General features: G+C 34.0%; 1 long non-coding RNA gene across 2 annotated transcripts in view; it reads left to right on the top strand.

Moving 5' to 3' along the window:
• The window catches only part of LOC106494992 (uncharacterized), a 33,358-nt gene extending 11,370 nt beyond the window's left edge, over positions 1-21,988 (top strand). The window contains exons 3-4 of one of the 2 annotated variants that reach the window (XR_010884680.1): positions 15,801-15,888; positions 20,543-21,988. This is a non-coding gene — a long non-coding RNA (uncharacterized lncRNA). The remainder of the gene's footprint in view (positions 1-15,800; positions 15,889-20,542) is intronic. The other variant, XR_010884681.1, reaches the window with a different exon arrangement.
• The last annotated feature ends 1,922 nt before the right edge of the window (positions 21,989-23,910 follow it).

Here is a 23,910-nt window from a genome sequence, read left to right as displayed (position 1 = left end):
TTTAAATACTGATGATTTAAAATCCCAAGTGAGTTTTGGACTGTAACTGTAATGAGTGTGGGTTACAGGAAAAGACAACAGTTCATCTTCCCCAGTGATCCATCTTACTAAAGACATAATTTTAATTTTGCACTTAATTACTGTTTAAAGGATATGCTACACAAGTGTCATCGTACATCTCTAGTTTTCTGAGGGGTAGGGAAATTTTATATCATTTGAAAGACTATCTAAATCTTTGTTCACCTGCTTCCTGATAAATAGCATTTTATGTTTAGAAGGAATATATACTGCATTTGATTGTATCCTTTGTCAAGTAGAGCTATTTTGACAACAATTGTTTGGAATCTATATGATTCTATTGGTAGTATTCACCTAACCCTAACTTCAAACATCTGCATATGATCTAGTCTCAGCTTTCTTGGTAGTTAGTTGAGAGTAGAGATTTCATATCATTTGAGAGAAAATGTCTAAAATAGGCCATTGCTCCAAGAGTGCCTATCTTTCTCCATTAAGGTAGCCTCAAGGAGGGTGTTCAGATGAAGGAATCTAGCATGTAAATGTCAGCATTTTATCAGATGAATTCCACCTTATATTCCCAAATATTGTCCATCATATTTGATTGCTACATATATTGTGCTTCCTCTCTCAGCAGATTGTAGTCTAGAGTCTGAAGCTGAGTAAATGTAGAGAAAATGCTTCCAAAGAGATGTGTCTATGCATGTATATTAACAGGTAGTATAGAAACAAGTGATGCTGAAGAATATTCCACATTGTACCTATTTCTGTGTGCAGTAAAAGTCACTGCTGCTACACACTACTACAGAGATTCAATTTAGGTACTACAGGTTGGCTACAGTCTTTAGTGTCTGATGTTAGTGCTTTACTAATGGTGTTGATGTCCATATTTCACTATGAATGTTATTTTGTGTTCTTTAAGTCAAGAAAAGATAAGAAATTATTTGAGGTTGCTAGATCTTTTTAACAGAATAAACAAATAATTCTAGTACTACAAAACACTATGCAGCTTTCTGACATTATTTAAGGCAGTTTAACAGGACTTTTTAGTAAGGTGTTGGATATGACAGTAGGTCCCATGAAGTTTCTTAATTCCCAGTGAAAGGATACTTCAGTTCTCACTAATTCTGACCATAAAATGCCAGTAGTTACTACAAGATAGTTTTGAATATTTGCACTGTGATACAATTCTGACTGGGGCCAGATTGCACATACTAGAAGCCTTATGTTTTGATGGAAACATTTCAGAGAGTATCTGATACCTAAAATTAATATTATGTAGACTAAGTGTATCAGGAAACTGAAGATAAAGAAAACCCTGGGTTTTGGTCTCTAAACCTGTTTGCTCAGTCCCCCATTAAATTTCACAAAACAGATTAGTTTTTTCATCAGCTGCCCTCATCTTTATTCATCAGCGCAGATATATTTTTATTATTAAAAATTCTGTGACCTATTAAAAAGTACTTACAGTATGATGAATATTTACAACTATCTACAAACTGCTCCATGCTGTAGATTTTATTTCCTGATTAAGTACAGATGTATAGGCTTTTACATCTCTACAAAAGAATTCACTGTGGTTTGTCACCTCTCCATGCATATTGTGTTCAGTATTGCAGTATTTTTCTGCCTTCTCCAGATTTGTAAATATTTTTGATATTAAACACTCTGGGAAAATAGAGTATCTGCTGTCATGGTTGGAAAAAATGATGAAATTTTTTTCCTTCTCTGCTAAGATTCTGGGGGAAATTTATGTTTGGAGAAGTCTATATATCCATTAATAAAATGGAACATGATCTGCTGTCCCAGCAAAGATATGGGATGAACTGTTTAGTAGAAATCATTAATAAGGTTTTGGTTTTGTTTTACTTAAATTCATTGCTATCCTATATTAATAAAGTTTTTTTTTTACTCATTTAATATTCAATAATCTAAAGAGCCTGAAAGCTGAATCCCTTACCCACTTTTGGTAAAGCCTAAGCATCCCAGAGAGCACAATATATATGTATGTAGTGTTAGAGAGATTTCACTTCCCACTATTCCTATTCCTTGGTGCTCCAAACCAGGTAGCAGGAAGTGGATAGAATTAGTGTTACCCAAATTAGAAATGGGTGAACTCCATTCATCTAAGATATCTAGATACAAGGGAGTCCAAATACAGCAGAGAAGGAGAGAAAGGTTTTTGCGAGCTAAGTAAATGGCTCTTATGGAAGTAGCACCCTCTTTTCAGCTTTTTACAGAGATTCAAAGTAATATGATAAGCACAGAAATGCACAGATGGCAGAGAAGGTGCCCCAGAAAAAAGCTGGTCATGCCAGAGTAATTTCTTCAGCTTCCCTCTTATCAGGTCTAAGGAAAAATAGAAATAAAGTGAAAAACGTTCTGCTCACATGCCTAAAATTCTTTAAGTGATGACAATGATATGTTTATGACAACAGGGGGCTGGAGGATGTGATGAACTAAAAATTGTTTAAAAATCAGATCATCTGTCCCAGTCTTAGTGAGAGTTACAAGAGCAGTGTAATAGGAGTCAGTTTAAGGAAACAAAAGTCAAAATCTTCATATGTCAATGGCCATAATAATATTAATAGAGAAATAATAACCAAATATACTACTAAAAAATATCAAAAGACTCAAAAGTTCCTTCATTTATAGTGTTTGTTTATTTTTAGAACTCATTGTGGCACAAAGAGGTTTCAAAGGGCTCTCAAACAAAAAATATTCTCAAGTGAAGTCCCTCTGTATTAACTCTCATAAAGCTAAATATAGGGCCTTATCCCAGGCTGTTCTCAAAGCAGAAACTATATGGAAAGAATGAGACCAAGGTCTGTGACTGTTCTGCACTGTTTTACTGGGCATGTCCGATGAAAGGGGATCCACTGAGAGGGTGATTCTCACGTCTGTCCATAGCAGTTCTCCATTAATGGGATTCTGATTGCTTACAGGCATCTGTTCATAAGCAGTATCAATGAGCATCACTTGAGGACCAGTCACATGAGCTATAAAGACAAACAGCAAGAGCCTTTTAGATAGTACACTTCCATTGAACTTGACAGCAACTTCAGTATTCAGTTAAGTACAGATACAGTCAAGTCCTTAGTGTCTGCAAGGTAGGTTATCTCTCTTCCAAAAAGAAAGCATTGCCACATGAAATAGATTTTTTCAATGTTTTCATCTTTATTTGAAAAGTGAGAATGAGAGTGTCTTAAATCCAGAGGATTTAGTAGAAATGTATCTTGAAGTGCTCTAACAGAATTATTTTAAGTTGTCTTTAGAGCGGAGGAGGATTTTTGTGACAAAGTGACTTTCCTAGAGAAAGATTAAGTGCCACATATCTCAGTCTTCCTTCCATCTCCTTGCATTAGTTAGTACATCATAGCACTTGAACCTTTCTGGCTTGGGTATTTCTAAATAGTTGTTAGCTGTCACCATTAGTTTACTTTTTCTACAGGAATCTTTCATGTCAAGATAGGTATCCATATTCTTTGTGGATACCATGCATAGCAATTTTAAGGTAGTAGTTTGATTCTCAATGATAGAACAGTATAACTATTATAAGACAGTCGTTTTGTCTTTATACCATGGAAGATGGCTTTGGCAAGCTTAAAAACAGTTTTGCAGTTTAGTATCAAAAGTCCTTCATAAAGAAAATTAAAGCTCAATTCTGTACTTGATGCAGTAGACAGAAATTTTGCTACAGGCTTCAGTAGTATAGAAAAAGTCCACAGCACCTAGTTTTTAAATGATATTAAAATATTTATAGCAATATTAAATATTTCTGGAATATATTTTAAAATATTTTAAAATTATTTCATAACCAAACACACACTATGCTGATGGCTTGTGCTTCAGCAAATCAGGTTTTCCTATCCTCTGTAGAAAATTTGCTGTGTTGACTTAGTCTTTTAGACTTTCAGCAGACAAAACTTGATGCTTTCAGGGATAATTTAGTAAATAATAGAAGGCACTTGATTTTAAGGTCTTTCATAATGCAAAACTAAGATAGGAAATAACTTCTTTAATGAAGAAAGCTGAAAAAAACCCACATGTATTTATACTTACTAAAAGCACATAAATGATTGAATATACAACTAGGTCTAGAAATGAGTTATAGCTCTTCCTCTTCTACTAGATGTAGGGGTTTTATGTATGTATTATACACTTACTTTTTATATTTTACATAATTTTCTAGCTTTGTGTTTTCAAGAATGTAATACATAAAGATGATTAGCTTTAAAAGAAAATTAGTTTGATTAGTGAAATGAAAACTTATGTTCAGACCTGTGTCTGACTGTTAATTCTTCCCCTTACACCTTTACAGTTTTAAAATCATATAATTCTGTTATTGTCTTCAGAGAATTTTCACTGCATCAGCAAGGATTTGAATTCTTCCCTGAAGTTGTAGCTCTGGTTTGTCTTTAGTCAGCACCACAGGCACAATTTAGTGCCTTCCTTTTTGTGAGAGGAGTGAGGGACTTCACAATTGAATGAGCAGGTGTCTGTACTTGGATATAACATGTTAAATTGCAATAAGAACAAATAATTAGCTGTCATGAACCAGTATTCTGACACATTGCGATTATTGATCTTCAGAGCATGATTCTTTGGCATGCTCTCAGAATGCGAATGGATAACGTTTCATCATGTGGGGTACCCAGGTAAAAATGAATCCACCTGATTCATGCTAGATATCATATTGCACGGTCCCTACTGCCAGGGATGTGTTTTAACAACTTTTTAATCCTGTCAAAGCAGCTATATAAAAGACTAATCAAGGACTGTATGTTTATTTTCTTTTCTGAGTTAACCTTCTTAAACATCAAGCACTTACAATCATTCCATTATATGTCTTTCTGTCCAAGGTTATTACTTAGTTATTTTATATAAAGTAGAGCAGTTTACACAGACAAAATTGATAGTGAGCACCCATTACCCTAGATGAGTGTTTATTCTGAGCTGAGGAAGAACTAATTTCCTGTTCCTGCTTTGAATCAAGTAAAGCAGGAATTTACGTTTTCCGTAGTACTGTCAAGTACTTTAACCAACAGATTATATGGGAGACAGAGGTGGAAGTACTGATTGTGAGTGATACTGTGAAAATCTCCTACAAAAATATTCCTGGGTTTAAAAAATTGTTCTCAAAGGTATTTGAGAAACAGTCTTTAGTTCAAAGATATTGGAACAGCCTTGCCACAATTTTATTTATCATTCTGGAGAATAAATTCTTTGTCAAAATAATTTATATCTTCCTAGTATGCATGCTTTACCAAATACTGCTATATCACATGGCTGCAAATATTTTATACTTAGTAATGAATAACCAATCAGTAATTCACTTAGTCTCCAAGTTCTTAGGGAAATCTTAAGCATAATACTCTCGTTAAATAACTAAATCAGCCAGGAAGCAGGTACAAACTGCAAAAAAAAAAAAAAAAAAAGAAAGAAAGAAAAGAAAAAAAGAAAACAAAACAAAACAAAAAATCTCTAACCAGAGGTTGCAAATAGTCGAAGTATGAGCACATGATCACTTCAAAAGTTATGAGTGGGCCAGAACCGAAGGCTGAAGACTTAACTCATTTTAAAATCAGGTTTCTGGCTCTCTTGACCTTGCAATGTGGAAGAAAGTGCAGCGTGCAAGGCTTTGCACGCTGACCCAAACACCCTTGGAGCAGCAATGGTAGTAACAGTACTGACCAGGGTTTCAAATACTCCCCAGTGTCCCAGCTGAGTCCCGCATGCTCTTGGCTCAGGGAAGAATGAGAATCAGTTCATCAAGAGTTTTATCTCCAGGAGGAAGAAGAAAGAGTCTTTTGCTTTCTTCTATCAAATGATCAGCATCTGGTGTGTTCAGGGTTAGAAAGAACTTCAGGAAGCTGAACAAGAATAAATAATATTAACGTTTCACTGTAGTTTCTGAGATGACCTTTGGACTTGTAAAAGTTCTGTGAAACAGAAAAATGGTGTGTGAAGAGGGTTTTTTTGGAACTAGAAGTTGAACTTGAGACTTGGATAAATTCTTAATTTTTATGAATTGTTTGCTTCTCTCCAAAAGTGTTTTTCCTGTTTTCTCTGTTCCAACATAGGTCAAACTATAACCAAGCCTTCATGTTTTGGAAAGCTGTTTGACTTCTTATTTATGATTTAAAATATTTCTATAATCTTTCTGGTGATAGAAATCATAAGAAAACTGCAGAATGTTTCAAACATATAATAAAAAAAATAAAGCTTGTTTCTGGCTTTACTTAACTATTTTTTTCAGGGCTTTGTGACAAACATGTTTAATGCTTCAGTGAAATTCTCTGAAATTTTTGAGTTAAGTGATTAACAAAAACAATAAGTTGCTATGTGCTTTCTCTGACCTCCATGATAAATATGAAAGAAAAAAGAAAAAAATCAATTTACTACACCTAATAAATCTCTAACAGAATAATTTAAGATAGTATTTTAAGTAAATTTTGTTACACTTAGATTTCTGCCATGTAATAGATAGTAGATAACTTAGAAGACTGCAGCATACTTTCTTCAGTTCTGAACCCCACTTTAGGATGAGTAAACGTCTTTGAATTCAGTAATTTGCATATTTCAAACACTGACTTAATTTCAAAGATGTTACAATTGAGCAGAACAATGAACTACTAATTATGGCTTATTCTCTTTTTCTCTTTTGTCTTTTATTCAGTCATATACCCTCTTTCTATGTACTGCAGTACATTGTATCAAATTGTATCCTGCCAGTGACAACAGACAAATCATTTTAATTCCTCTGTATGGCTAATAACCCCTTGATTCATAGACATCTGCTATACTGTATTCTCTCACTATTCCTTCTTTCTCAAAAAAGATTTTTCTTATCTTCTTCCATAGCTGGAAAGCTTTCTCTGTCCAATTTGTTTGGAGTTTGAATTTCATGTCATGTCTGTTTCAGAGTAAATGTCCTCTATACTGCTGATGACAGCTGGGCAAAACTTTATGGTTTCTTTTAATGCATTCTTTTCCTTCTACTACTTACTGTCTCACCAATTTTTTGCTTTTAAAAATCATTTTGTAAATTTTCAGTCAACACCCAGCTGTAGAAGCAGAGAAGGGAAAAAGAAAGAAGAATTTTCTTTACTGACACTGATGCTTATGCACTTACAGAACAAAAGTAGATGAGAATGATTCCCAGTCAATCATATCCTGAATGTGTATGACTTTCCCAGAGAGATTGGGAAGTGCACAGCTGACTGATGCTGCCACATACTAATAGCTTAATGGAAGAATAGATGCCTGGGCTGGTGATAAATGTAAAGTTTTCATGCTCACTTAAACAGATTAGGATAATTTTCTTTAACAATGAAGCAATGTAGTAGAATGAACTGTAGCATGTAGGGAAAATGTGTAAGATGTCTATTTTATTGCATAGCATCAACCAGAAGGCAGTGGAGTTAAGTTCACAAAACATGTTCTTTATAAATCATGGTTATGATACTCTGATAGGTTACGGAAGCATTCACAGCCTGGTCCCTGCAAAATGTATTTTTAAAAAAGGGGAATTCTTTAGCTGTATTTTGAGAAAGTCTATGTGAGGCTGGGAGTTTTGTTTACAAGCATTTAAAGATTTATCTTATTTTTTTTTTCTTTTTACTAGTTAGGCTAGAATAAAAATGAGACTTTTGGTTCAGGCAGTTCTAGATTACCAGCATCTTTGCCTAATTTTGGCAAGTGAAAATGAGTAAGTCATAGATTTTTGCTGGTGTGGTCTGCATCAGAAAAAAATGTAAATGTGTGATTGATAGATTATTGGCAATATCCTTCAGCATTGGCTTTGTATTGTTAGCATACTCCAGAGTGTTCTCGTAAATCTTTTACTTAGAAGATTATACATGATTATTTATTCAGTTGAGAAAGCACCATCACTACCACGTAAACAGATGCTTTGCTGATGCCCTCAGTGGTGAGGGCATCTCCCCCTAATACTTCACTTAATCTGAAAAAGAGATTCCAAAGTCTGAGAGTAAAAGCAGGTGCCACTCATTTGCGCTAAGAAAAGTGACTCTCTCCACCACTAGATGGAAATATAGGGTCAACAAAGCAGAGCAGTCTCAAGGTTAATTTTTCTCTCAAGGGTCTTAATTTGCAAGGCAGGCATGCACTGCTCCTCTAGACCACCAAGCAAACAAAATTACTTGATTTTTTAATGAAAGTGCAACATTCCTGTACAGTGGGTCTCTTATTGTCAAAGTCACCATCAACAAGATAAATGTTCAGTGAACTAATGCTAATGTGACTAAACTCCAAGATCCATCAATATACAGTCTACACTAGTATTACCTGTGATAGTTTTCCCATTGGAACTCCAAAGTCATCTAAATTTTATTTTTCACATAATGTTCCTGAGTCAGAAAGTATTCAGCGATGGAAATCATATCCATCCATTTGAATTCAGACCAAGATGATAGCCCTATAATACAGATGGCCAATGCTCAGGCTTATCTATAATATATCCCCTCGTATTGCTTATAAATCTTAACAGGCTCAGACAAAGGGAGAAGAAATCCAAGTAAATTGGAAGCTTTGCTGTATTTTTGAGCCAGATGCTGAAGTATTTTCAGTGGTGTATCAATGGTTTACAACAGCTCAGTACGTGAGCCATTGAGGGGGGAGGTATATAGATTATCTGCTTGGCTTCCTTATCTATTATGAATAACCCCCCCCCCTTTTTTTTTCTTTCTTTCTTGCATTTATAAGCATATATGTTTGTTGTGTGTTCATTTAAAGTGTCATAATAATATCATAAGATTAGACATAATGAAACACTACATTTATTATAGGGAGCTATACAAACCACAAATTGTGATAACACATATGGTGACATCTAAAAGAGGTCTTAAATTAAAAAGTGTAATAAAAAGCAGAACAAAATAAAATGTAGAAAACAAGGCAATACATATCTAAGTAAGATATCTAATATCTTCTTACCAGAGTGATATGTTACCAAAGCAAGCAGTTGTTACAGTAATGGAACAGGTAAGCTTCCTTAAAGCCTTTATATTCTTATACCATTTTTCACAAAAATCTGTCAATCTTTTTCTACTGCTATAAGCAGCCTAGGTTCTGCATTTGGCCATAAAGTAAATATGACCAGCTACCAAGACTGAGAGACTACACGTACAGTATGTAGTGGAACACACTGTTGAATTTGTGACATTTCCTACTTTCCAAGTAAAATTGCCTTATGAGAAAGTAGTTATATAGGATGCTAACTGCTTTCTCTCTACTCGGACAAAATCAACCAGTTAAAAACATACTTGCTGATTACTTCTGTTTGCAGGAAAAATGATCAAATAATAATGTTAATACGTAAAATCTGGTCTGAAATTTCTAATGTCATATATTCTTTGAGATTCAACGGTAACCTAGGAGTTTGGACTAGAGAAGTATCAGCATAATAAGAATTATTTTTGAATGTTTTGAAAAAGATCCTAACTCATCTAGAGTCAATTTTAGTTAAGGCAGATAAAATATTAATAATAATAATACAGAAGATTGGAAGCAATCAAATATATATTTTCCTTTTAAAGGGGAGAAATTTGACTACTTTATTTCTAATGGCTTAAGAAGAGAAGATTAAGATTTGACTCAAATATATTCTTTGGTACAATCCTATGTCATTACGCAGAATGTTTAAATACAGTAGAAACAAATGACAGCAGGCAGTACTCTTGTCCAGAAATTTCATTTGATTTCCAGTGACTACCACAAAATGACAGTTATTAGTGTTTTTATTGTGACAACATATCAATTTGTACCTAGCTATTAACATATTAAACAATAATTTTTAAAGATCAAACATAAGATGTCCCCACATCTTGGCCTGAAATAATTTGAAAAACTGGCCTACAAGAACTCTGTGACACAGATTGCATTTCCAAATGTTTTTAGAAATCATTGGAAAGACCCCAGCAGTGTAGAGGAAGTTAATCTGATCCTAATATTTCAAAACATATGTGAGATGACTTGGGCAATATTTAAGCTAGTTAGCATGACACGGATCCTGGACAAAGTTGGTAATGGACACAATCATTAAATATTTAAAGATAATAATTAATGGTGATGAAAATGGCTTTATGAAAACGAGATCTTTTAAGACAAAACTGGTACATTATTTTAAGAGATTATAACTTGGTCACTTGTGGAAACCTAGCAAACTTAAGTCTTCTGAAAGACAATTTACTTAATGCCACATGATGTGGTTAGGAGTTAGATTGTACAAAACCAAAATAGTTTATATTCAGAGCTGGTTAACTAATCATAGAAAGAAAACTAAAATAACGATTGATTCACCAATAAAAAAAATACTGTTCTACTGCGTTCGCATACAAAAGCATGACTGCCCACTTTACTGGAAGACATCAGACAGTATGATTTAAGCAGCCCACCATATTGACTTTGACTAACAGGAACTTCAGAGAAGATTAACTATGATCTCCAGATCCCACTTGTATCAAATCTGAAAATAGTTTGATCTAGTACAGCCATATCATTGGATGAGACCCAAATATCTAGAAGATGGAACAAGACAAACTCAAGTTCAGAAAAAGAACCGTATTTTCAACTCTGCAAATAATTATTTGTTGTAGCAACTCAGCTGGGGGAATCATGCAATTTCAGCCTGTTCTAAAAATGCATAGGAAACATAATATAGTTCTCTTACCAAACAAGTTCTGTGTATTTAGTTCTGCAAGAGCTTGCTGCTACCTAGAAATTGAAACAAAAGTGGTCTCGTTCCTCTTCCAGCTAGATCTTAAAAGAAAAAAATCAACCCTTTTCAGGTTTTCAGAGAAAGACTACATGCATCTACTTTTAGGAGGGGCCTCCAAGAAGATGGAACAGAAGATCTAGGTTTGAATAATCCCTGTTGCTTACTCCTCACTATTTGAAGTAAGTGGCTTTGTTATATGCCATTCTATTTAATTGTCCCCACAATTAGGTTCCCAATTCAATTTCAGAAGCCACCTCAATCTCATTGATGGGAGTAATAACAGTATCATATTCCCAGAATAAACAGGAGGCAGAGTATAAATACTTTGTAGTGAATAAATCCAGTAGTAGTATTTACATTAAGTACCGAGAGGTATACTAGCTAATAAAAATTTTATAACACAACATATTTTTTCCTTTTAGTTAAAAACAGTATTTCCTTTAAAAAATTCTAGTGACTTATCTGCCTATGCTTTCATATGGTAACATAGAAGTCCCTATATTTAAGCAAAACTTTGCCCAATTCACATTCCCAGGATCTAAGTAGAACACAAGAAATTTCTCTTCTGGTGCATTCTAGGATTACATTTGCCTATTTCTTACTGTAATACATTAGCGCTTTATAGTCATCCTGGGATGAAGCAATATATTAAATCTTCTTTATCTGTCATTTCTACATGATGAGTACCCATCATAGATCAGAAATTCTTATTATTAGTTCCAGTGCATAAATACATTTTCTTGTACTTTACTTTTCATTCCATTGCTGTTACTCCAGGATTCAAGGTCATTCCTTCCTTCCTTCCTTCCTGTTCTCTGATCCTGCTGTGTGTATCAGTGATACTTCCTATTAGCACATTTTACCACTGTGTGTGTGTATGTAGAGGAAGTAGACACACACACACACCTGCACATATTTATTTTTTAGACCAAGGACAATAATGAAAATATCAGCTAGTATTCATCACAGGATGACTTTTAGAGACATGTTACTAATAATCTCCGTCTCCTTTGATAGTTCTACTTTAAGTACAGCTTCCTGGCACTTTTGGCCATCTTATTCTCCAACTTTCTATGAGTTTGTCTCATGTATGTCATGTATCTCATATAGCAGCATATTATATACATTATTGACATTTAAATAGGTTAGATAAACAGAATTTCCTTTTTATAGAAAAAAAAATTATTCAAAAAAGATGTCTCTATAGTCTGGCATGGTCTAAGTTCTGTAATTTTTTTCCATTTCTTCCCATTTTCCTCTATTTTTCTTTTGTTATTCTACTTTTACTTCTGTTTAAAGTTGTTCAAAATCTCACATATTACTGAGGTAAAGTTAATGTGGCTTTTGTTCCTTCCCTATCTTCAGCACTATGTTCCATTCCTTTCCAAAAAGCTGAGCTACCAAGTTTGCAATATTATGTCTCAATTCTTATTTTACTGTAGAGTGAGCATTACATGGTTGCTCAGTCTGCCAAAATTCAGTTGAGTTTTATTGCCAACTTGAATGTTGTAACGGCATTCATTTAGTGTCTGTGCCACAGTTTATCTTTAAAACTTCGCATCCTCACTATATAGAGGGTCCATAGCATTTTTTAATAATATTTCTACTTACAATTTAATAAATTCACACATTTTATTTTTAATTTATTTTGTGTTACGCTATGTAATTTTGTGTTTGTGTTTGTTTTTTCATTCCTACAAAAGATTTTTAAACTAATCAGATGCCCAAAATAGGGAAATATTCACTACTGTTTCTGTTTTTTTTGGTTTTGTTTTTTTACTAAAGGATTCAACAATGTAAAAGGAATATAGTTTCCCTAGCAACAAGAATGAATATTTAAATACATTTTCTTTCCAACATAGCTATCTATACTGCATATACTAAGTGATGGCCTGCAAAGCAGGACATCTAGATCCCTGTTCATAAGAAATCTTTTTGTTGGAGGATTTTCTTTTCATTCTAACAATAAGTCATGTTGATTTTCTGAAAACATTTAGCCAATTTAGGATTATCAAATGTTATTTATAAACAAAAGTAAATTTTATAAAGCTGTTTGGTGTTAGGAGAAACAACAGGCAAATCTGTCACACTGATGGAGCTACAAAGCACTGGTAGAGCACTGATAGAGCTACAAAATGCCAAAGTTTGCACCATACCCCATTTGCCACCTGAATCCAAATTCCAACTGCACAATATCTGGAATGACTAAACTAGTCATATATAATTTACGAATGGCTTAATTATGATTAAGCTCAGTTCTGTAAAGAATAGCACAAAGTCTATGTACCGATTAAGTCCTATTCAGTAGCTTAACTAGTTTGCTAAAAAAAGAAATCTTTGAAGGTCTTGTTGTTTTTTTCTGCTTTTTGTTTCCTTGTGGCAGATGTTCTCGTGATTTCTGTCATGCTAGAACTAATTCCTCTTATCACTTGCACAATTGCACTGAAGTCATGCACCCGATGATTACAACTTGCTTGTCAAATACTGCTCAGGTTCAACTTGTCTGTTTTCCATAGCTTACAATTTATCCCTCTTTTTTTTTTTTTTTTTTAATTTTGGTAAGTGCTGTGTCTTGTTGCTCAGTGTCTTTGACCCTTACCAATAAAATTGTTCTGTCCTTATAACCACTAGTTCAGTTAATACAAAGTGGGAGGGAATCCAGCACAGTGAGATCATCGATGTGACCCCTAACTCTTAGAAATCTTTTTGTTTACTTTAAAACTTATTTTTGATTTCTTTGAAGTGTTCAAGAACATCACTAATGGAGGTGATATTAACTGCGACTGAAAGTGGGTGGATTTTTACAGTAAATTCTGGGATACCAAATGTAATGCTTCTTGAGGTTTAATTAGTTGGCTTGAAACTGATTGACTTGAAACTGTGGCCTGCTCTGCTTCACCTTTCATGTAGGGATGGTTCAAACTGTATTGCAGGTCATGAGGGAAGATAGAGGCCAAACAGAACAGGGAACAATTCTGTTAAAAACAGCAAAGTTTGGTTCATGGAGTTAGATATAGCTAAAAATTTGAGTAAATCTCTCTCTCTGTCTTGCTTTACAACTTCTTGTCTTAGAGCTATCATTCACAATGTCACATTTTGTCTCCGGGAGGCCTGTAGCTTAAATGTAGTGAAAAAAGATACATCACTGTTCCTTAAGTTAGATATAGGGCTTTCAGTGTCACTGCTATCAGGTTGCAGTAATAGAATAAGAGAATATTTCTGGTTAAACTTCTAAGTTTACTGCCACCCAAATTGTTTTTAAGAGTTGGTAACATTTTTTGTTTATGACATCTATAAATAACACTTGCAAAGCAGTTGAAAGGACCTAGTCTAAACAGTAACATATTCTTTTTAAATAAAAAAGCAAAAAAATTACACATTTTAAAAAGCACATCTATTTGTTTGTATAATTATTTTGTTACTGACAATCATATACGTGAGAAAATAATAGTTTGCAGTTCTGTTCAATGACAATGTAGCTTAGTAATTTCACAGCAAAACCTTCTTTTTTTGACACCATATAAACAAGCTGCTACTGCATTATCATGGAATAGAAGAGATAAAGCAGTCATTGAGATGGAGACTGGTTTGGAAGGATTGAAACTGCATTTTAAAGTGTTGTCAACAAGCAGTAGTGGGTTTCAGCTTTTAATCTAAATGTACATTTATCTTTCTCTCATATAAAAGATGTGCTCACATAGGAGGATGTTTTGTATGTTTGAGTACCTGTTAAATTGAAGAAGTAACCTATTTTATACTGTAAAACACTTTTACTGAAAGTATGGAGAAGAGATTGAGAAGGGATTTTAAAACTCATCTGTTTTCTCATCTAAAAATGAAATTTGTTCAGGACCATTTTTATTAAACTAATTTATTAAGATAGTCCATTAGTAATTTCTTTTCAAATACTTGACCTTGTCAACTGTTATTTTGTATTCTCAGTATGTATAATTTGTCTATTAGACTGCAAGATATCTAATTAACCATTTCCTACCATCTCTAACAAGAAACTTATTTATATATTATAATGGCTGGCAAGAAAGAATCAGATTTAAATTGAAAAAAATGAGGTTTCAGTTTGCTCCAAAAATGAATTCAAAATTAAAAAAAAATAAGCAAGAGACTCCCACAATAGCTAATTTTTAAGTGAAAATTAAAATTAAAAATTATACTTAACAAACTATTAACATATAATAATTAATATTTGGCTCACAGGGAGTGAGAGTTGCGCATCTTGTCAAAACCAGGCTAGTGGCACTTATATCTTTGTTTCTTACGTCTGTTTGACTGTTTGTAGCACTGGACTACTGTCTATATTGTCATGGTCTATCAGATTCTGAATTCTGTTCATGACTAGAAGAAACATATGCTTGAAATTCATAATTATTAAAAGAGAAAAACACATTGTTTTCTGGAATTGGTATGTTTATGGAAAATATTATGTAAAATATGTAATTAATTTATAACTTACTTTGGGTCAAAATAAAGAAATAATCTTATGTCCCTTTTGTACTATTTTAAATTTCTCTGTTATATGAAATATCATATAACTGTAATATTATTTATGGTCCCTGCTTCAGGAAAGCCAAAATCAGGAAATCACTTGCTAAGTACATTCCTAGTCAGGAAGATATTGAGATCAATGCCCTTGACAACATGAAGGCATTGCTGCCTCTACAAGAAATCATTTTCTGTTGTGAGGTATCTTTTTGCTTACTGAACCATAGAAGGACAGTGGGGAGGAACATCTTTGTCCCTCATTGTTCCCTCAGTGAATAAGAGCTACGGCAGCACCTGCTGAGACCGTGGTCTGGCCAACAGCAGTGACCGAAGAAGCATAAGGAGTGGGTTGGGGCAGAATGAGTGCAGGGATGAGTCATGGGCAGTCAGCAGACTGCAGAGTGAGAACCCATCTAGGAATAAAGCGTATAATGGAAGCTCTGAAAGAGCCACAAGGAGTAACAGCCAGGGGGAAAAAAAGAAAAAAACACTTAAAGATCCAAAGTTGCTTGTTACAAATCTGTTTCTCCTTGTCAAACTCCAGTCTATCTTCAGCAGTGCTAAATATCTGGTCATGAAGCAACATGTTCTTAATAAGGAGCACGCTTCTTTACCTACGAAGAACGCCGTAGGTATGTCTAATTTGAACAAAGTATTGACATAATTTATTTTAATTTATTCAATATATTTAAATATTCAAATAAGCTCAAACCCCAGTCCTCACTGTAAAAGCACTAATAACCTGGAGCCAGCATATTTAGAAGACTGTGGATAGCTATCATGATGAAGGGCTTTCACAAATCGGGTCCCAAGGAACTCTGAACGTTAATGGTAAAAATAGTCTTTCCAGGGGACAAAGTGCTTTCACAGCCTCAAATAAATCTGAAGAGGAGATGAAAAATCATCGCAAACATCACCTCCTCCAAGAGTTCTGTCTTCAGACTTGTTCTTTGTAAACAAGACTGCAAGGAAAGTATAAAAAATCAAGCAAAACCCACAATTCTGTCCCACTAAAAATGGCAAAATAGGAAGAAAAGACTGACAGCATTCTTCTCTACACTGTAGCACAGAGTATGCAGCATGTGTTTTTGGCCTGTCAAAGGTTAACAAGTAAGCCCTCTATTGAAGATATCAACATTCTCCGCACTGGTATTTTTATGAACAGTTTTTATGCTTAAGTTTTTTCACTACTAAGGTATTATTTATGCAAACGTTAATCTCAACTCTGAGCTAGAGAAAGCAAGCCATCGTAAATTAAATAACATATAGACAGATTGCCATGAAATGTCCTTGAAGAACTGGATGGAGCTATCTTTCTGGAGAGTACTATAGTGAAGGCAACACTATAGGCAATGGGACATTAACTTTTAATGATCAGTAACCACAGAGGGGAGGAGAGTTTGGATTTTTTGTAGTGCTGAATTCAAACAGAAGTTTCCGTGGTATACTGCCTGTTGGTCCTGTTATTCTTACTGATATAAACTGTGTCTTAGCCTGTTTCTCTTACTGAGATAAACTGTGTCTTATCATGTTAATTGAATGAATGTAAGAACTCTGAGTGCTGTAAGCTTATTCACTAATAGCTGAATTGTTTAGCTGGAAATTGTTTAGAAGGGCTTCTTGACTCTCTGTAATTAATTTCATTGCTCCTCTTTAAGTCTCTGTATGGAGTCAAATTAATCTGGATTCACTTCTCAGATGTAAAACAAACAGGTGCTGTCACCCAAGGTTTCAGTCTTGGAGGTAGAAAAGTCACAGCATTTGCTTGCATAAAAATGCTCTGACTAGTTTAAAGGCATATTCAAAGACATAGAATGGCAGCTACATCTTCAACAAAACCTTTTAAATCTCTGACAATTAAACAATTTTTAATCCAGGGTCTATATATCATGCTGTCAGCGCAGGAAATAACACCAAAAGCTTAAGGAATGATTTCCAGAAGATGTAGTGAGCTATGGAAGTGCAGAATGCTAGTATCCGTGCTCCACTTTTTGACTCTGCCTCATCCTGTAGTGTACTCTAGCATAAGGAAAAAAAAAAAAGAACAGTGGAAAAGCTCTCTAATAGAAACAGTCTTTAGATGAAAATGTGCTAGAAAATCTGAGGGTTGTCCCAAGTGTCTTATATAAGAAAATAAAATTACCTAGGGGTCCATATTTTAAATTTATTATGTGTGGCTTTGCTTTTATTTTCTTAAATTATGCACTCTTACATTGTATTTGAATAAGATGAACCCATAAATCATATGCGTAAAGCATTAGCAGCAATCTTTGTATGTAAATAGTCTGTATAAGTAGAAATAACTTTTTTCTGCATAGTTTATAAAGTATTGATCAATAGTTTATATGTTCTTTAAACACAATACAGATATGCATATTATGCAAGATAGAATATAAACATATGTACAGAAGGTGTTACAGGAAGTTATAAGTAGAGCTGAAACTTAACCTCTATGTTGATCTAAAATTTGAATAAGCACTGTATTATAGAAAATTATATAAAACCTTTATAAACTATAAAGATGACATTGATAGAAATATAATTCCTCTAAATCAGAGACTAGAGGATAAAATAGTCCTGAACTGTATTAATCCATTGGTGGTAGAGTTACTTCCAAGAAATCATCTTAACCAAGAGCAGGTTAAAAAAATAAGAGCAAGAGGGAAGGGAAACTAGAACACAAAAGATCAGTCAAGCTAGACTTGATTTTGACCTTTTTACAAAATTCAGATGCGTTCAGCATAACCAATCCCAACCTGCTTACTATTTTTAGGAATGAATCAAGTGGAGTTATTAATGCCATGCCAACAAGTGTGAGGCTGTATGCCATAAACACACTTGTTTCTTTTTGCATTTAATACTACAGTATCTCTTGTTGTCCATCTGGTCAGTTGGTCGGTTATTTCACTAATTTCTAAACATCTTTCTTTTCTGCACAAAAGGAGAGTACACAATACCTTCACTATATCTACACAATTGTGAGTCATATTTTACCATCAGTTGTTTGAATCTGAAATCTTCTAAGCCTTCAGTTACAGGTTTTCTTTTTAAAATTGGGGCACAATGACACGTGATGTTCTTGACTGTGTTTAAACATACTTGTTTGTCAAGAAACCAAATACACACTTGAATTCGTGGTGATTATTGCTATTTACTTTTATTGTAGTAGTGTTTAACTAACCCAAGACACAGTATACCTAGGGATTGTAGAGATGGATTGTACAAAAATTTTTCTTACCCTGATGAATTCACAGTACAAGTAACACTTTGTGAAATACTAGATATTCAAAAAAGAATAGTAACTCCATTTGAAATCACAGGAACTCTTTGCTGCAAAGGGTAAACTTTGATTTTTAAAGTTTGCATCAAAGGTTTTTGTATTGAAATTTGTCAGTTTAGAACCAGAACTCTTTCCAAAACATGAAACTGAGCAGGATATGTTTTTATTAACAATCCAAAACAATTATGGCATCAAGGACAAATCATATTGAGAACTAAGGAAAATTGGCCTTTTCAGCCAATGTTTTGACCTAATAGTCATCTCTGAACATGTTAGAAGGTGTTCAGACACCATTTCACACTCTTCATTCTTCTTTTGAGCCTCCAAATTATGCTTTAAAACTTTTGCGACTCTCATTTCTGTCTGGTTGCACTGCTACAGCAAGACTCAAAAGAATACAGTCTTCAGTTTACTCATATTGCTGCTACTATTTGTACTTTGTTAAAGCAGATGTTTTGCCTTGATGGGATATTGATTTTTAACATAACATTACTTAGTGATTAGCCATATTAGTACACTGATAAATAACTGCATTTAGATGTCTGACAGGTAAAAGGAGATCAATTGCTGATACATTTACCAGCTCATGAAAATCCATGCAATTATGGGATTTGACAAGAAATGCGGGCATACACTTGCTTAACCAAACACTAAACTATTGGTCCTATTGGTCAGCAAATACTTTGTAACTTGTCATTGACTGTGGGAGCAAATTTGTAAGTTTTCACCTAACAGTATAAATACCTGCTTTTCAAATTGTCTCATTCCTGAATCTCTGAAAATCTCACTGCAATTTTTAGGTCTAAGTTGTTGACAGTTTACCACATGGAAAACAACTTCTTTTCTCTTTTTTCTAAAAGCAGAGACTGATGAATATTGATTAGGTGTTAACAGATAATATGCTCCATTCTGTTTAGCTAAATACTGAAATTACTCCCACCAGTATAGTACCTCAGAAGCTCTCTGCTTTTACAAAAATAGAAATATCAGTATATTTTCTTTCACAGTTTTAAAAAAGAGACAGACTGACATTTTTATAGTGGATAGCAAGGTAAACTGGGGAAATGAGTTGTGCTTTCAGTTATAATTTCTTGGAGCCTGGACCTGAGATCCATAGTTCCTGTCTACCACGATAATAAAACTTACTAGACTAAAAGTTCCAGTGGAATATTGCAATCAGTGGCTGCAGAGAAGACTTTTGGTGGTGTCACTGTTTGGGCCAAACAAATACAAAGTTATTGTGAAGGATGTTGGTTTCAAGTTGAACTCTATATTCAAGAATTCTGCCTAATAGAATCATAAGTGCAATGAATTTAGGATAAATGGACAGTGTGTTTATTTTCATTCTTCATTCTTAGATATGAGCTATGGTATTTTGTTTAATCTTTAAGATAAATGTAAATCTTGAAGCCAAGTAGAGAAAAAAGTGGTTTTCCTGTTTGAATTTTTTGAATATTCAAGAATGTGAGCAAATTTAATTTCAAAGAGGTGACTTCCATATAAGCACATAAAAAATAAAATGGAAGTTCCTTCTCCAGTTCATTCTCTTAACCCAGTTGTTAATTACAGCTAAATATTTTCAGAAATAAGAAATGGTGCTGTGTGTTGAACCGAGTATCAGTCCTGGTGTCTGCTGCATAGTATTGTTGCCTGTATATGTGGGTTGTCAACTATATTATCTGTGGTTTCATGAAATAAAGAAGAAAAAGCATCTTGATGAAATGCATGGGTTTTAAACCAGGACAAAAATTATCTGCACTGACACTAATGGTTCCATTTCAGAATAAAACACCAAAATTTCAGATCACTTCTGCTCACATTTTTGGCTTCTTAAAGGTATTTGTCTATACCAGCAAATGTTTGGGTCTCCCAGTAGGCTGACTAATGCTGAATTCACTTTCTTACACTAAGAAGGTAGGCACGCTTCAGAACAGGGTTACAAATCCTTGTCATATCTATATCCCACCACTCTTCAGCAAATTCTTACATATTTCTTTTAATTGCAGATTTCCTAAGGGTGAAAACTACTGCAACGACACTGAAAATGCTAGCAAGGAAGAAGAGGAAGAAAGAATATTCACAAGATACTGACAATAATTGCATTTGCTGATTTTGACACCAGTGTCATACATAGGTTCATCATCATTGCATTATACTGTTAGGAATTATATCTGTCTAAAACATTAAGTTCTCAGTAAATAATTACCAATGCTTCTCTGTTTACCAGTGTTTTTCGGTAGAGAAATTATGTTAAAAAAAATATTCTGAGTGGAAAGATTTATTACAATGTCACACATTCTTTTTCTGTGCTCCAGTTAAGATTCAATGAATATTGCCTGTAATAACTTCTTACTTTCAGGTGTTCATAACACCAGAAAAAACATTGACAGTGTTAGAGTGAATTCAGAAAAGAGCAACAAAAATGATTAATGACTTGGTGGGACTGACTTACAGAGAAAAAATTAACTAACTCAGTCCGAAAAACATGGATAAACAATTAGTGCATACAGGAGAGAGTTCTTCAAGTGTTTTTTGGGTGTGAACATTGATACAACTGTGTAATTTCTCTTTTGATTATCAGGCAACTTACTCTACTATCAAGTTTGAATGCCTTTCTTCAAGGGAAATAGTGTCTCACTGCTTGTATCATTTTACAGTAGACTTAAGGAAGGCATATAAATCCATTTGATGGCACTTTACATTAGGACCATTTGCCTGTATAATGTTTAGGAACTGTTTTATCTATTTTTGTATCGCTTCTGTCTTGGAAAAAGCCCTAAAATAGATACAATTATCCTTTAGGGAATGTAGGGGGTGATTTTGCTTATAGGTTATTTTTCCCAGATAACCAGCATAGTTTCAGACCGCCAGTCTGGAGGGAAAAAGCAGTATTTGTTTGCTGCTTCCATTATGCTTACACTAAATAGATGTAATATACTATATCATTAGAGATGTACCAACAGACAATGTAGAATAAAGTAGGCTTCTAAATATCTAAAATAAAGTACTGTAAAGAGAAACACCTTATGCTTCATATGGTTTTATTCCTCGAAAATATCATCTATTTTTTTCTTCTGAACTCATTGATACTCAGGTACTGAATCTTCTGGAAGTTCTCAGAGACAGAAATTAGATTATACAATCTGACATATTTTACCATTCCGTAAATTCTGTGAGTCTATGCTAGCTTTTGAACACACAATTCTGTATGAAACTTTTCATACTGGGTCCAGGTAAGATGTATGCTTGTTTGTTTTTTCACTAGATTCGACAGTTTTATTTTTGAGTGCCCATTCAGGAGAAATAAAAAATCAAGACTGGCACCTTATATGCAGTTCAACCAATTAGTTTATTCAGAAAAAAAGAAAATCCAACATTTTTAGTTGTCATTATGTCTTTCTAAGAAAGTCACCTTTTTTTTTTTTTTTTGTAGCATGGAATAGGATCATACGTTAAACTTTTGTTCCACGTTCTGAGTTCTGCAATGATCCTAATATTTTGATAATGCTATCTGAATATGAAATTGTATGACTCCTGGAAGTATTCATTGGTCCGAATTATGTTAAACGATATTTCTGTGGTTTAAGCTTTCTGAGGTTCATATAGCATGAATTTCATTTTGACTTCTGTATTTGATTTACTCCCTACCTCCAATTCTTAATTAAACATGTGGAAAACAATGGGAAATTCCGCAAATTGTTTTAGTATCTTTTTCCTGTGTTTTCTCTGTGATGGTCTGCAGTGACTTTAAGTAGATAACTTCTGGCAGCTGGACAAAAATATACTGGATGCCAGCGCTGTTAAAGCTAGTTCATTCAGATCTGCTTTTAGTACTTTGCCCCAAGATGCTCTTTGTCATTTCTGTGCAGACAGCCATGATTTTCCTGTCTTGCACCAATGGAAAAGGAAAATGTTATTTCTCATATTCTAATTTAGCAAAGTGGAGTTTACTTCCTCCTAAAACTCAGCAGAAATAGAGTTTTTAATTTACTGATATACAAAGATCTGCACCGTGGATAATGCTGCCATTCCTTTGCACTAATGTCACTTTGTCTCCTGAATTGCTCAATACTTTTTAATATTTAATATTTGCTTGGTACTATGCCTTCATGAGTACCTGAGATAACAGCAGAGGCTCAAAATTTCTGAGTTAAGGGAATTAGAAATTTGTCTTTATTTAATCTATATTTATCAAAGCAGATTGTTGTTCTCAACAAGGTAGAATGAGAAAGTGAAGCAGAGGCTGATCCTGTTCAACTAAGAGTTTAGGAGTTCAGATAATAAACTTAACTTTCATTGAATGTAATTATTTGAAATAAACTTTTTTTAGTGGCAATCTCAATCTGATATACTAAAATTCTCAGAAATAGTTTTAACTACAAGAACTTCACTTCTTGTCTTTTTTCAAAAAACACGGTATATTTCTATAATTTATTCTAAAATAGAAATATTTATGAAATACATATTTACTGTCTGAAGAGCAACACAAAACCACACACACAACCACACACACAGACATACACACACAATATAAAGATCTCAGCTCACTTAACTCCCTAACCTTGTATTCATTTCTAACTCCCTAGCATCAGCGCAATACCATGCACAGAGAAAAAAAAGTCTGAAATTTTTGACAGCATTTTCATTTGCTTTTACTCTTGTGAAGCTCCATAGCTGTGAGGCAAAGTGGAGGCTGTAATATTTACAAAACTGACGTTACAGCAAAATGCAACACAAAGAGGATTACTGTTGGAACACAGTTTTGTAGATGATAGGACTTCAGGTGCCTGAGGCTTCCACTGAACCCTCCTGCGTGCTAAAGTGCTAGCATAATCTTCATTTTTTTGTAGGCTAACAACAACAGCACAATAAAAAAACCACTCCAAAACTGCGTATCAATATTACCCACGAAGTCCAATGGAAATCATATGGGCAATGATACTTATTATAGTCAGTCATTCAGTGACACTTGACACTACTATTGATTTTCATTTCATAAGCTCATAGCTGGAAAGCCTTAATACTGTTCATCTTTGTAACTCAATACACATACCACCAAAATGCTGATCAATCATTTTCTGGGTTTACAGAACAAACTATTTTACTGGATTACAGTAAGAAAAAGCTAGAGGACAGACCTGGAGATGAGTTGGTTTCTTTGCTTGGGCTAAGTGGTAAAATATGGGTAGCCAAGGAATATGCCAACTGAGTATAAAGTATGTCACCAATGCAGAAAACAAATAAGATGACTAGGAAAATGTGGATAATTGAGGGCTAAGGTGTACGGTAGGAGGGCAGAACACACCATCCTTTATTGTGAGAGATCTTTAAGTCAAGAAGGAATCAACAGTGATTGTGCCAGCTGTCTTTCTTC

This window comes from Apteryx mantelli, chromosome 1, assembly GCF_036417845.1.
Source record: "Apteryx mantelli isolate bAptMan1 chromosome 1, bAptMan1.hap1, whole genome shotgun sequence".
NCBI lineage: Eukaryota > Metazoa > Chordata > Aves > Apterygiformes > Apterygidae > Apteryx > Apteryx mantelli.
This window is presented reverse-complemented; position numbering and strand designations above follow the sequence as displayed.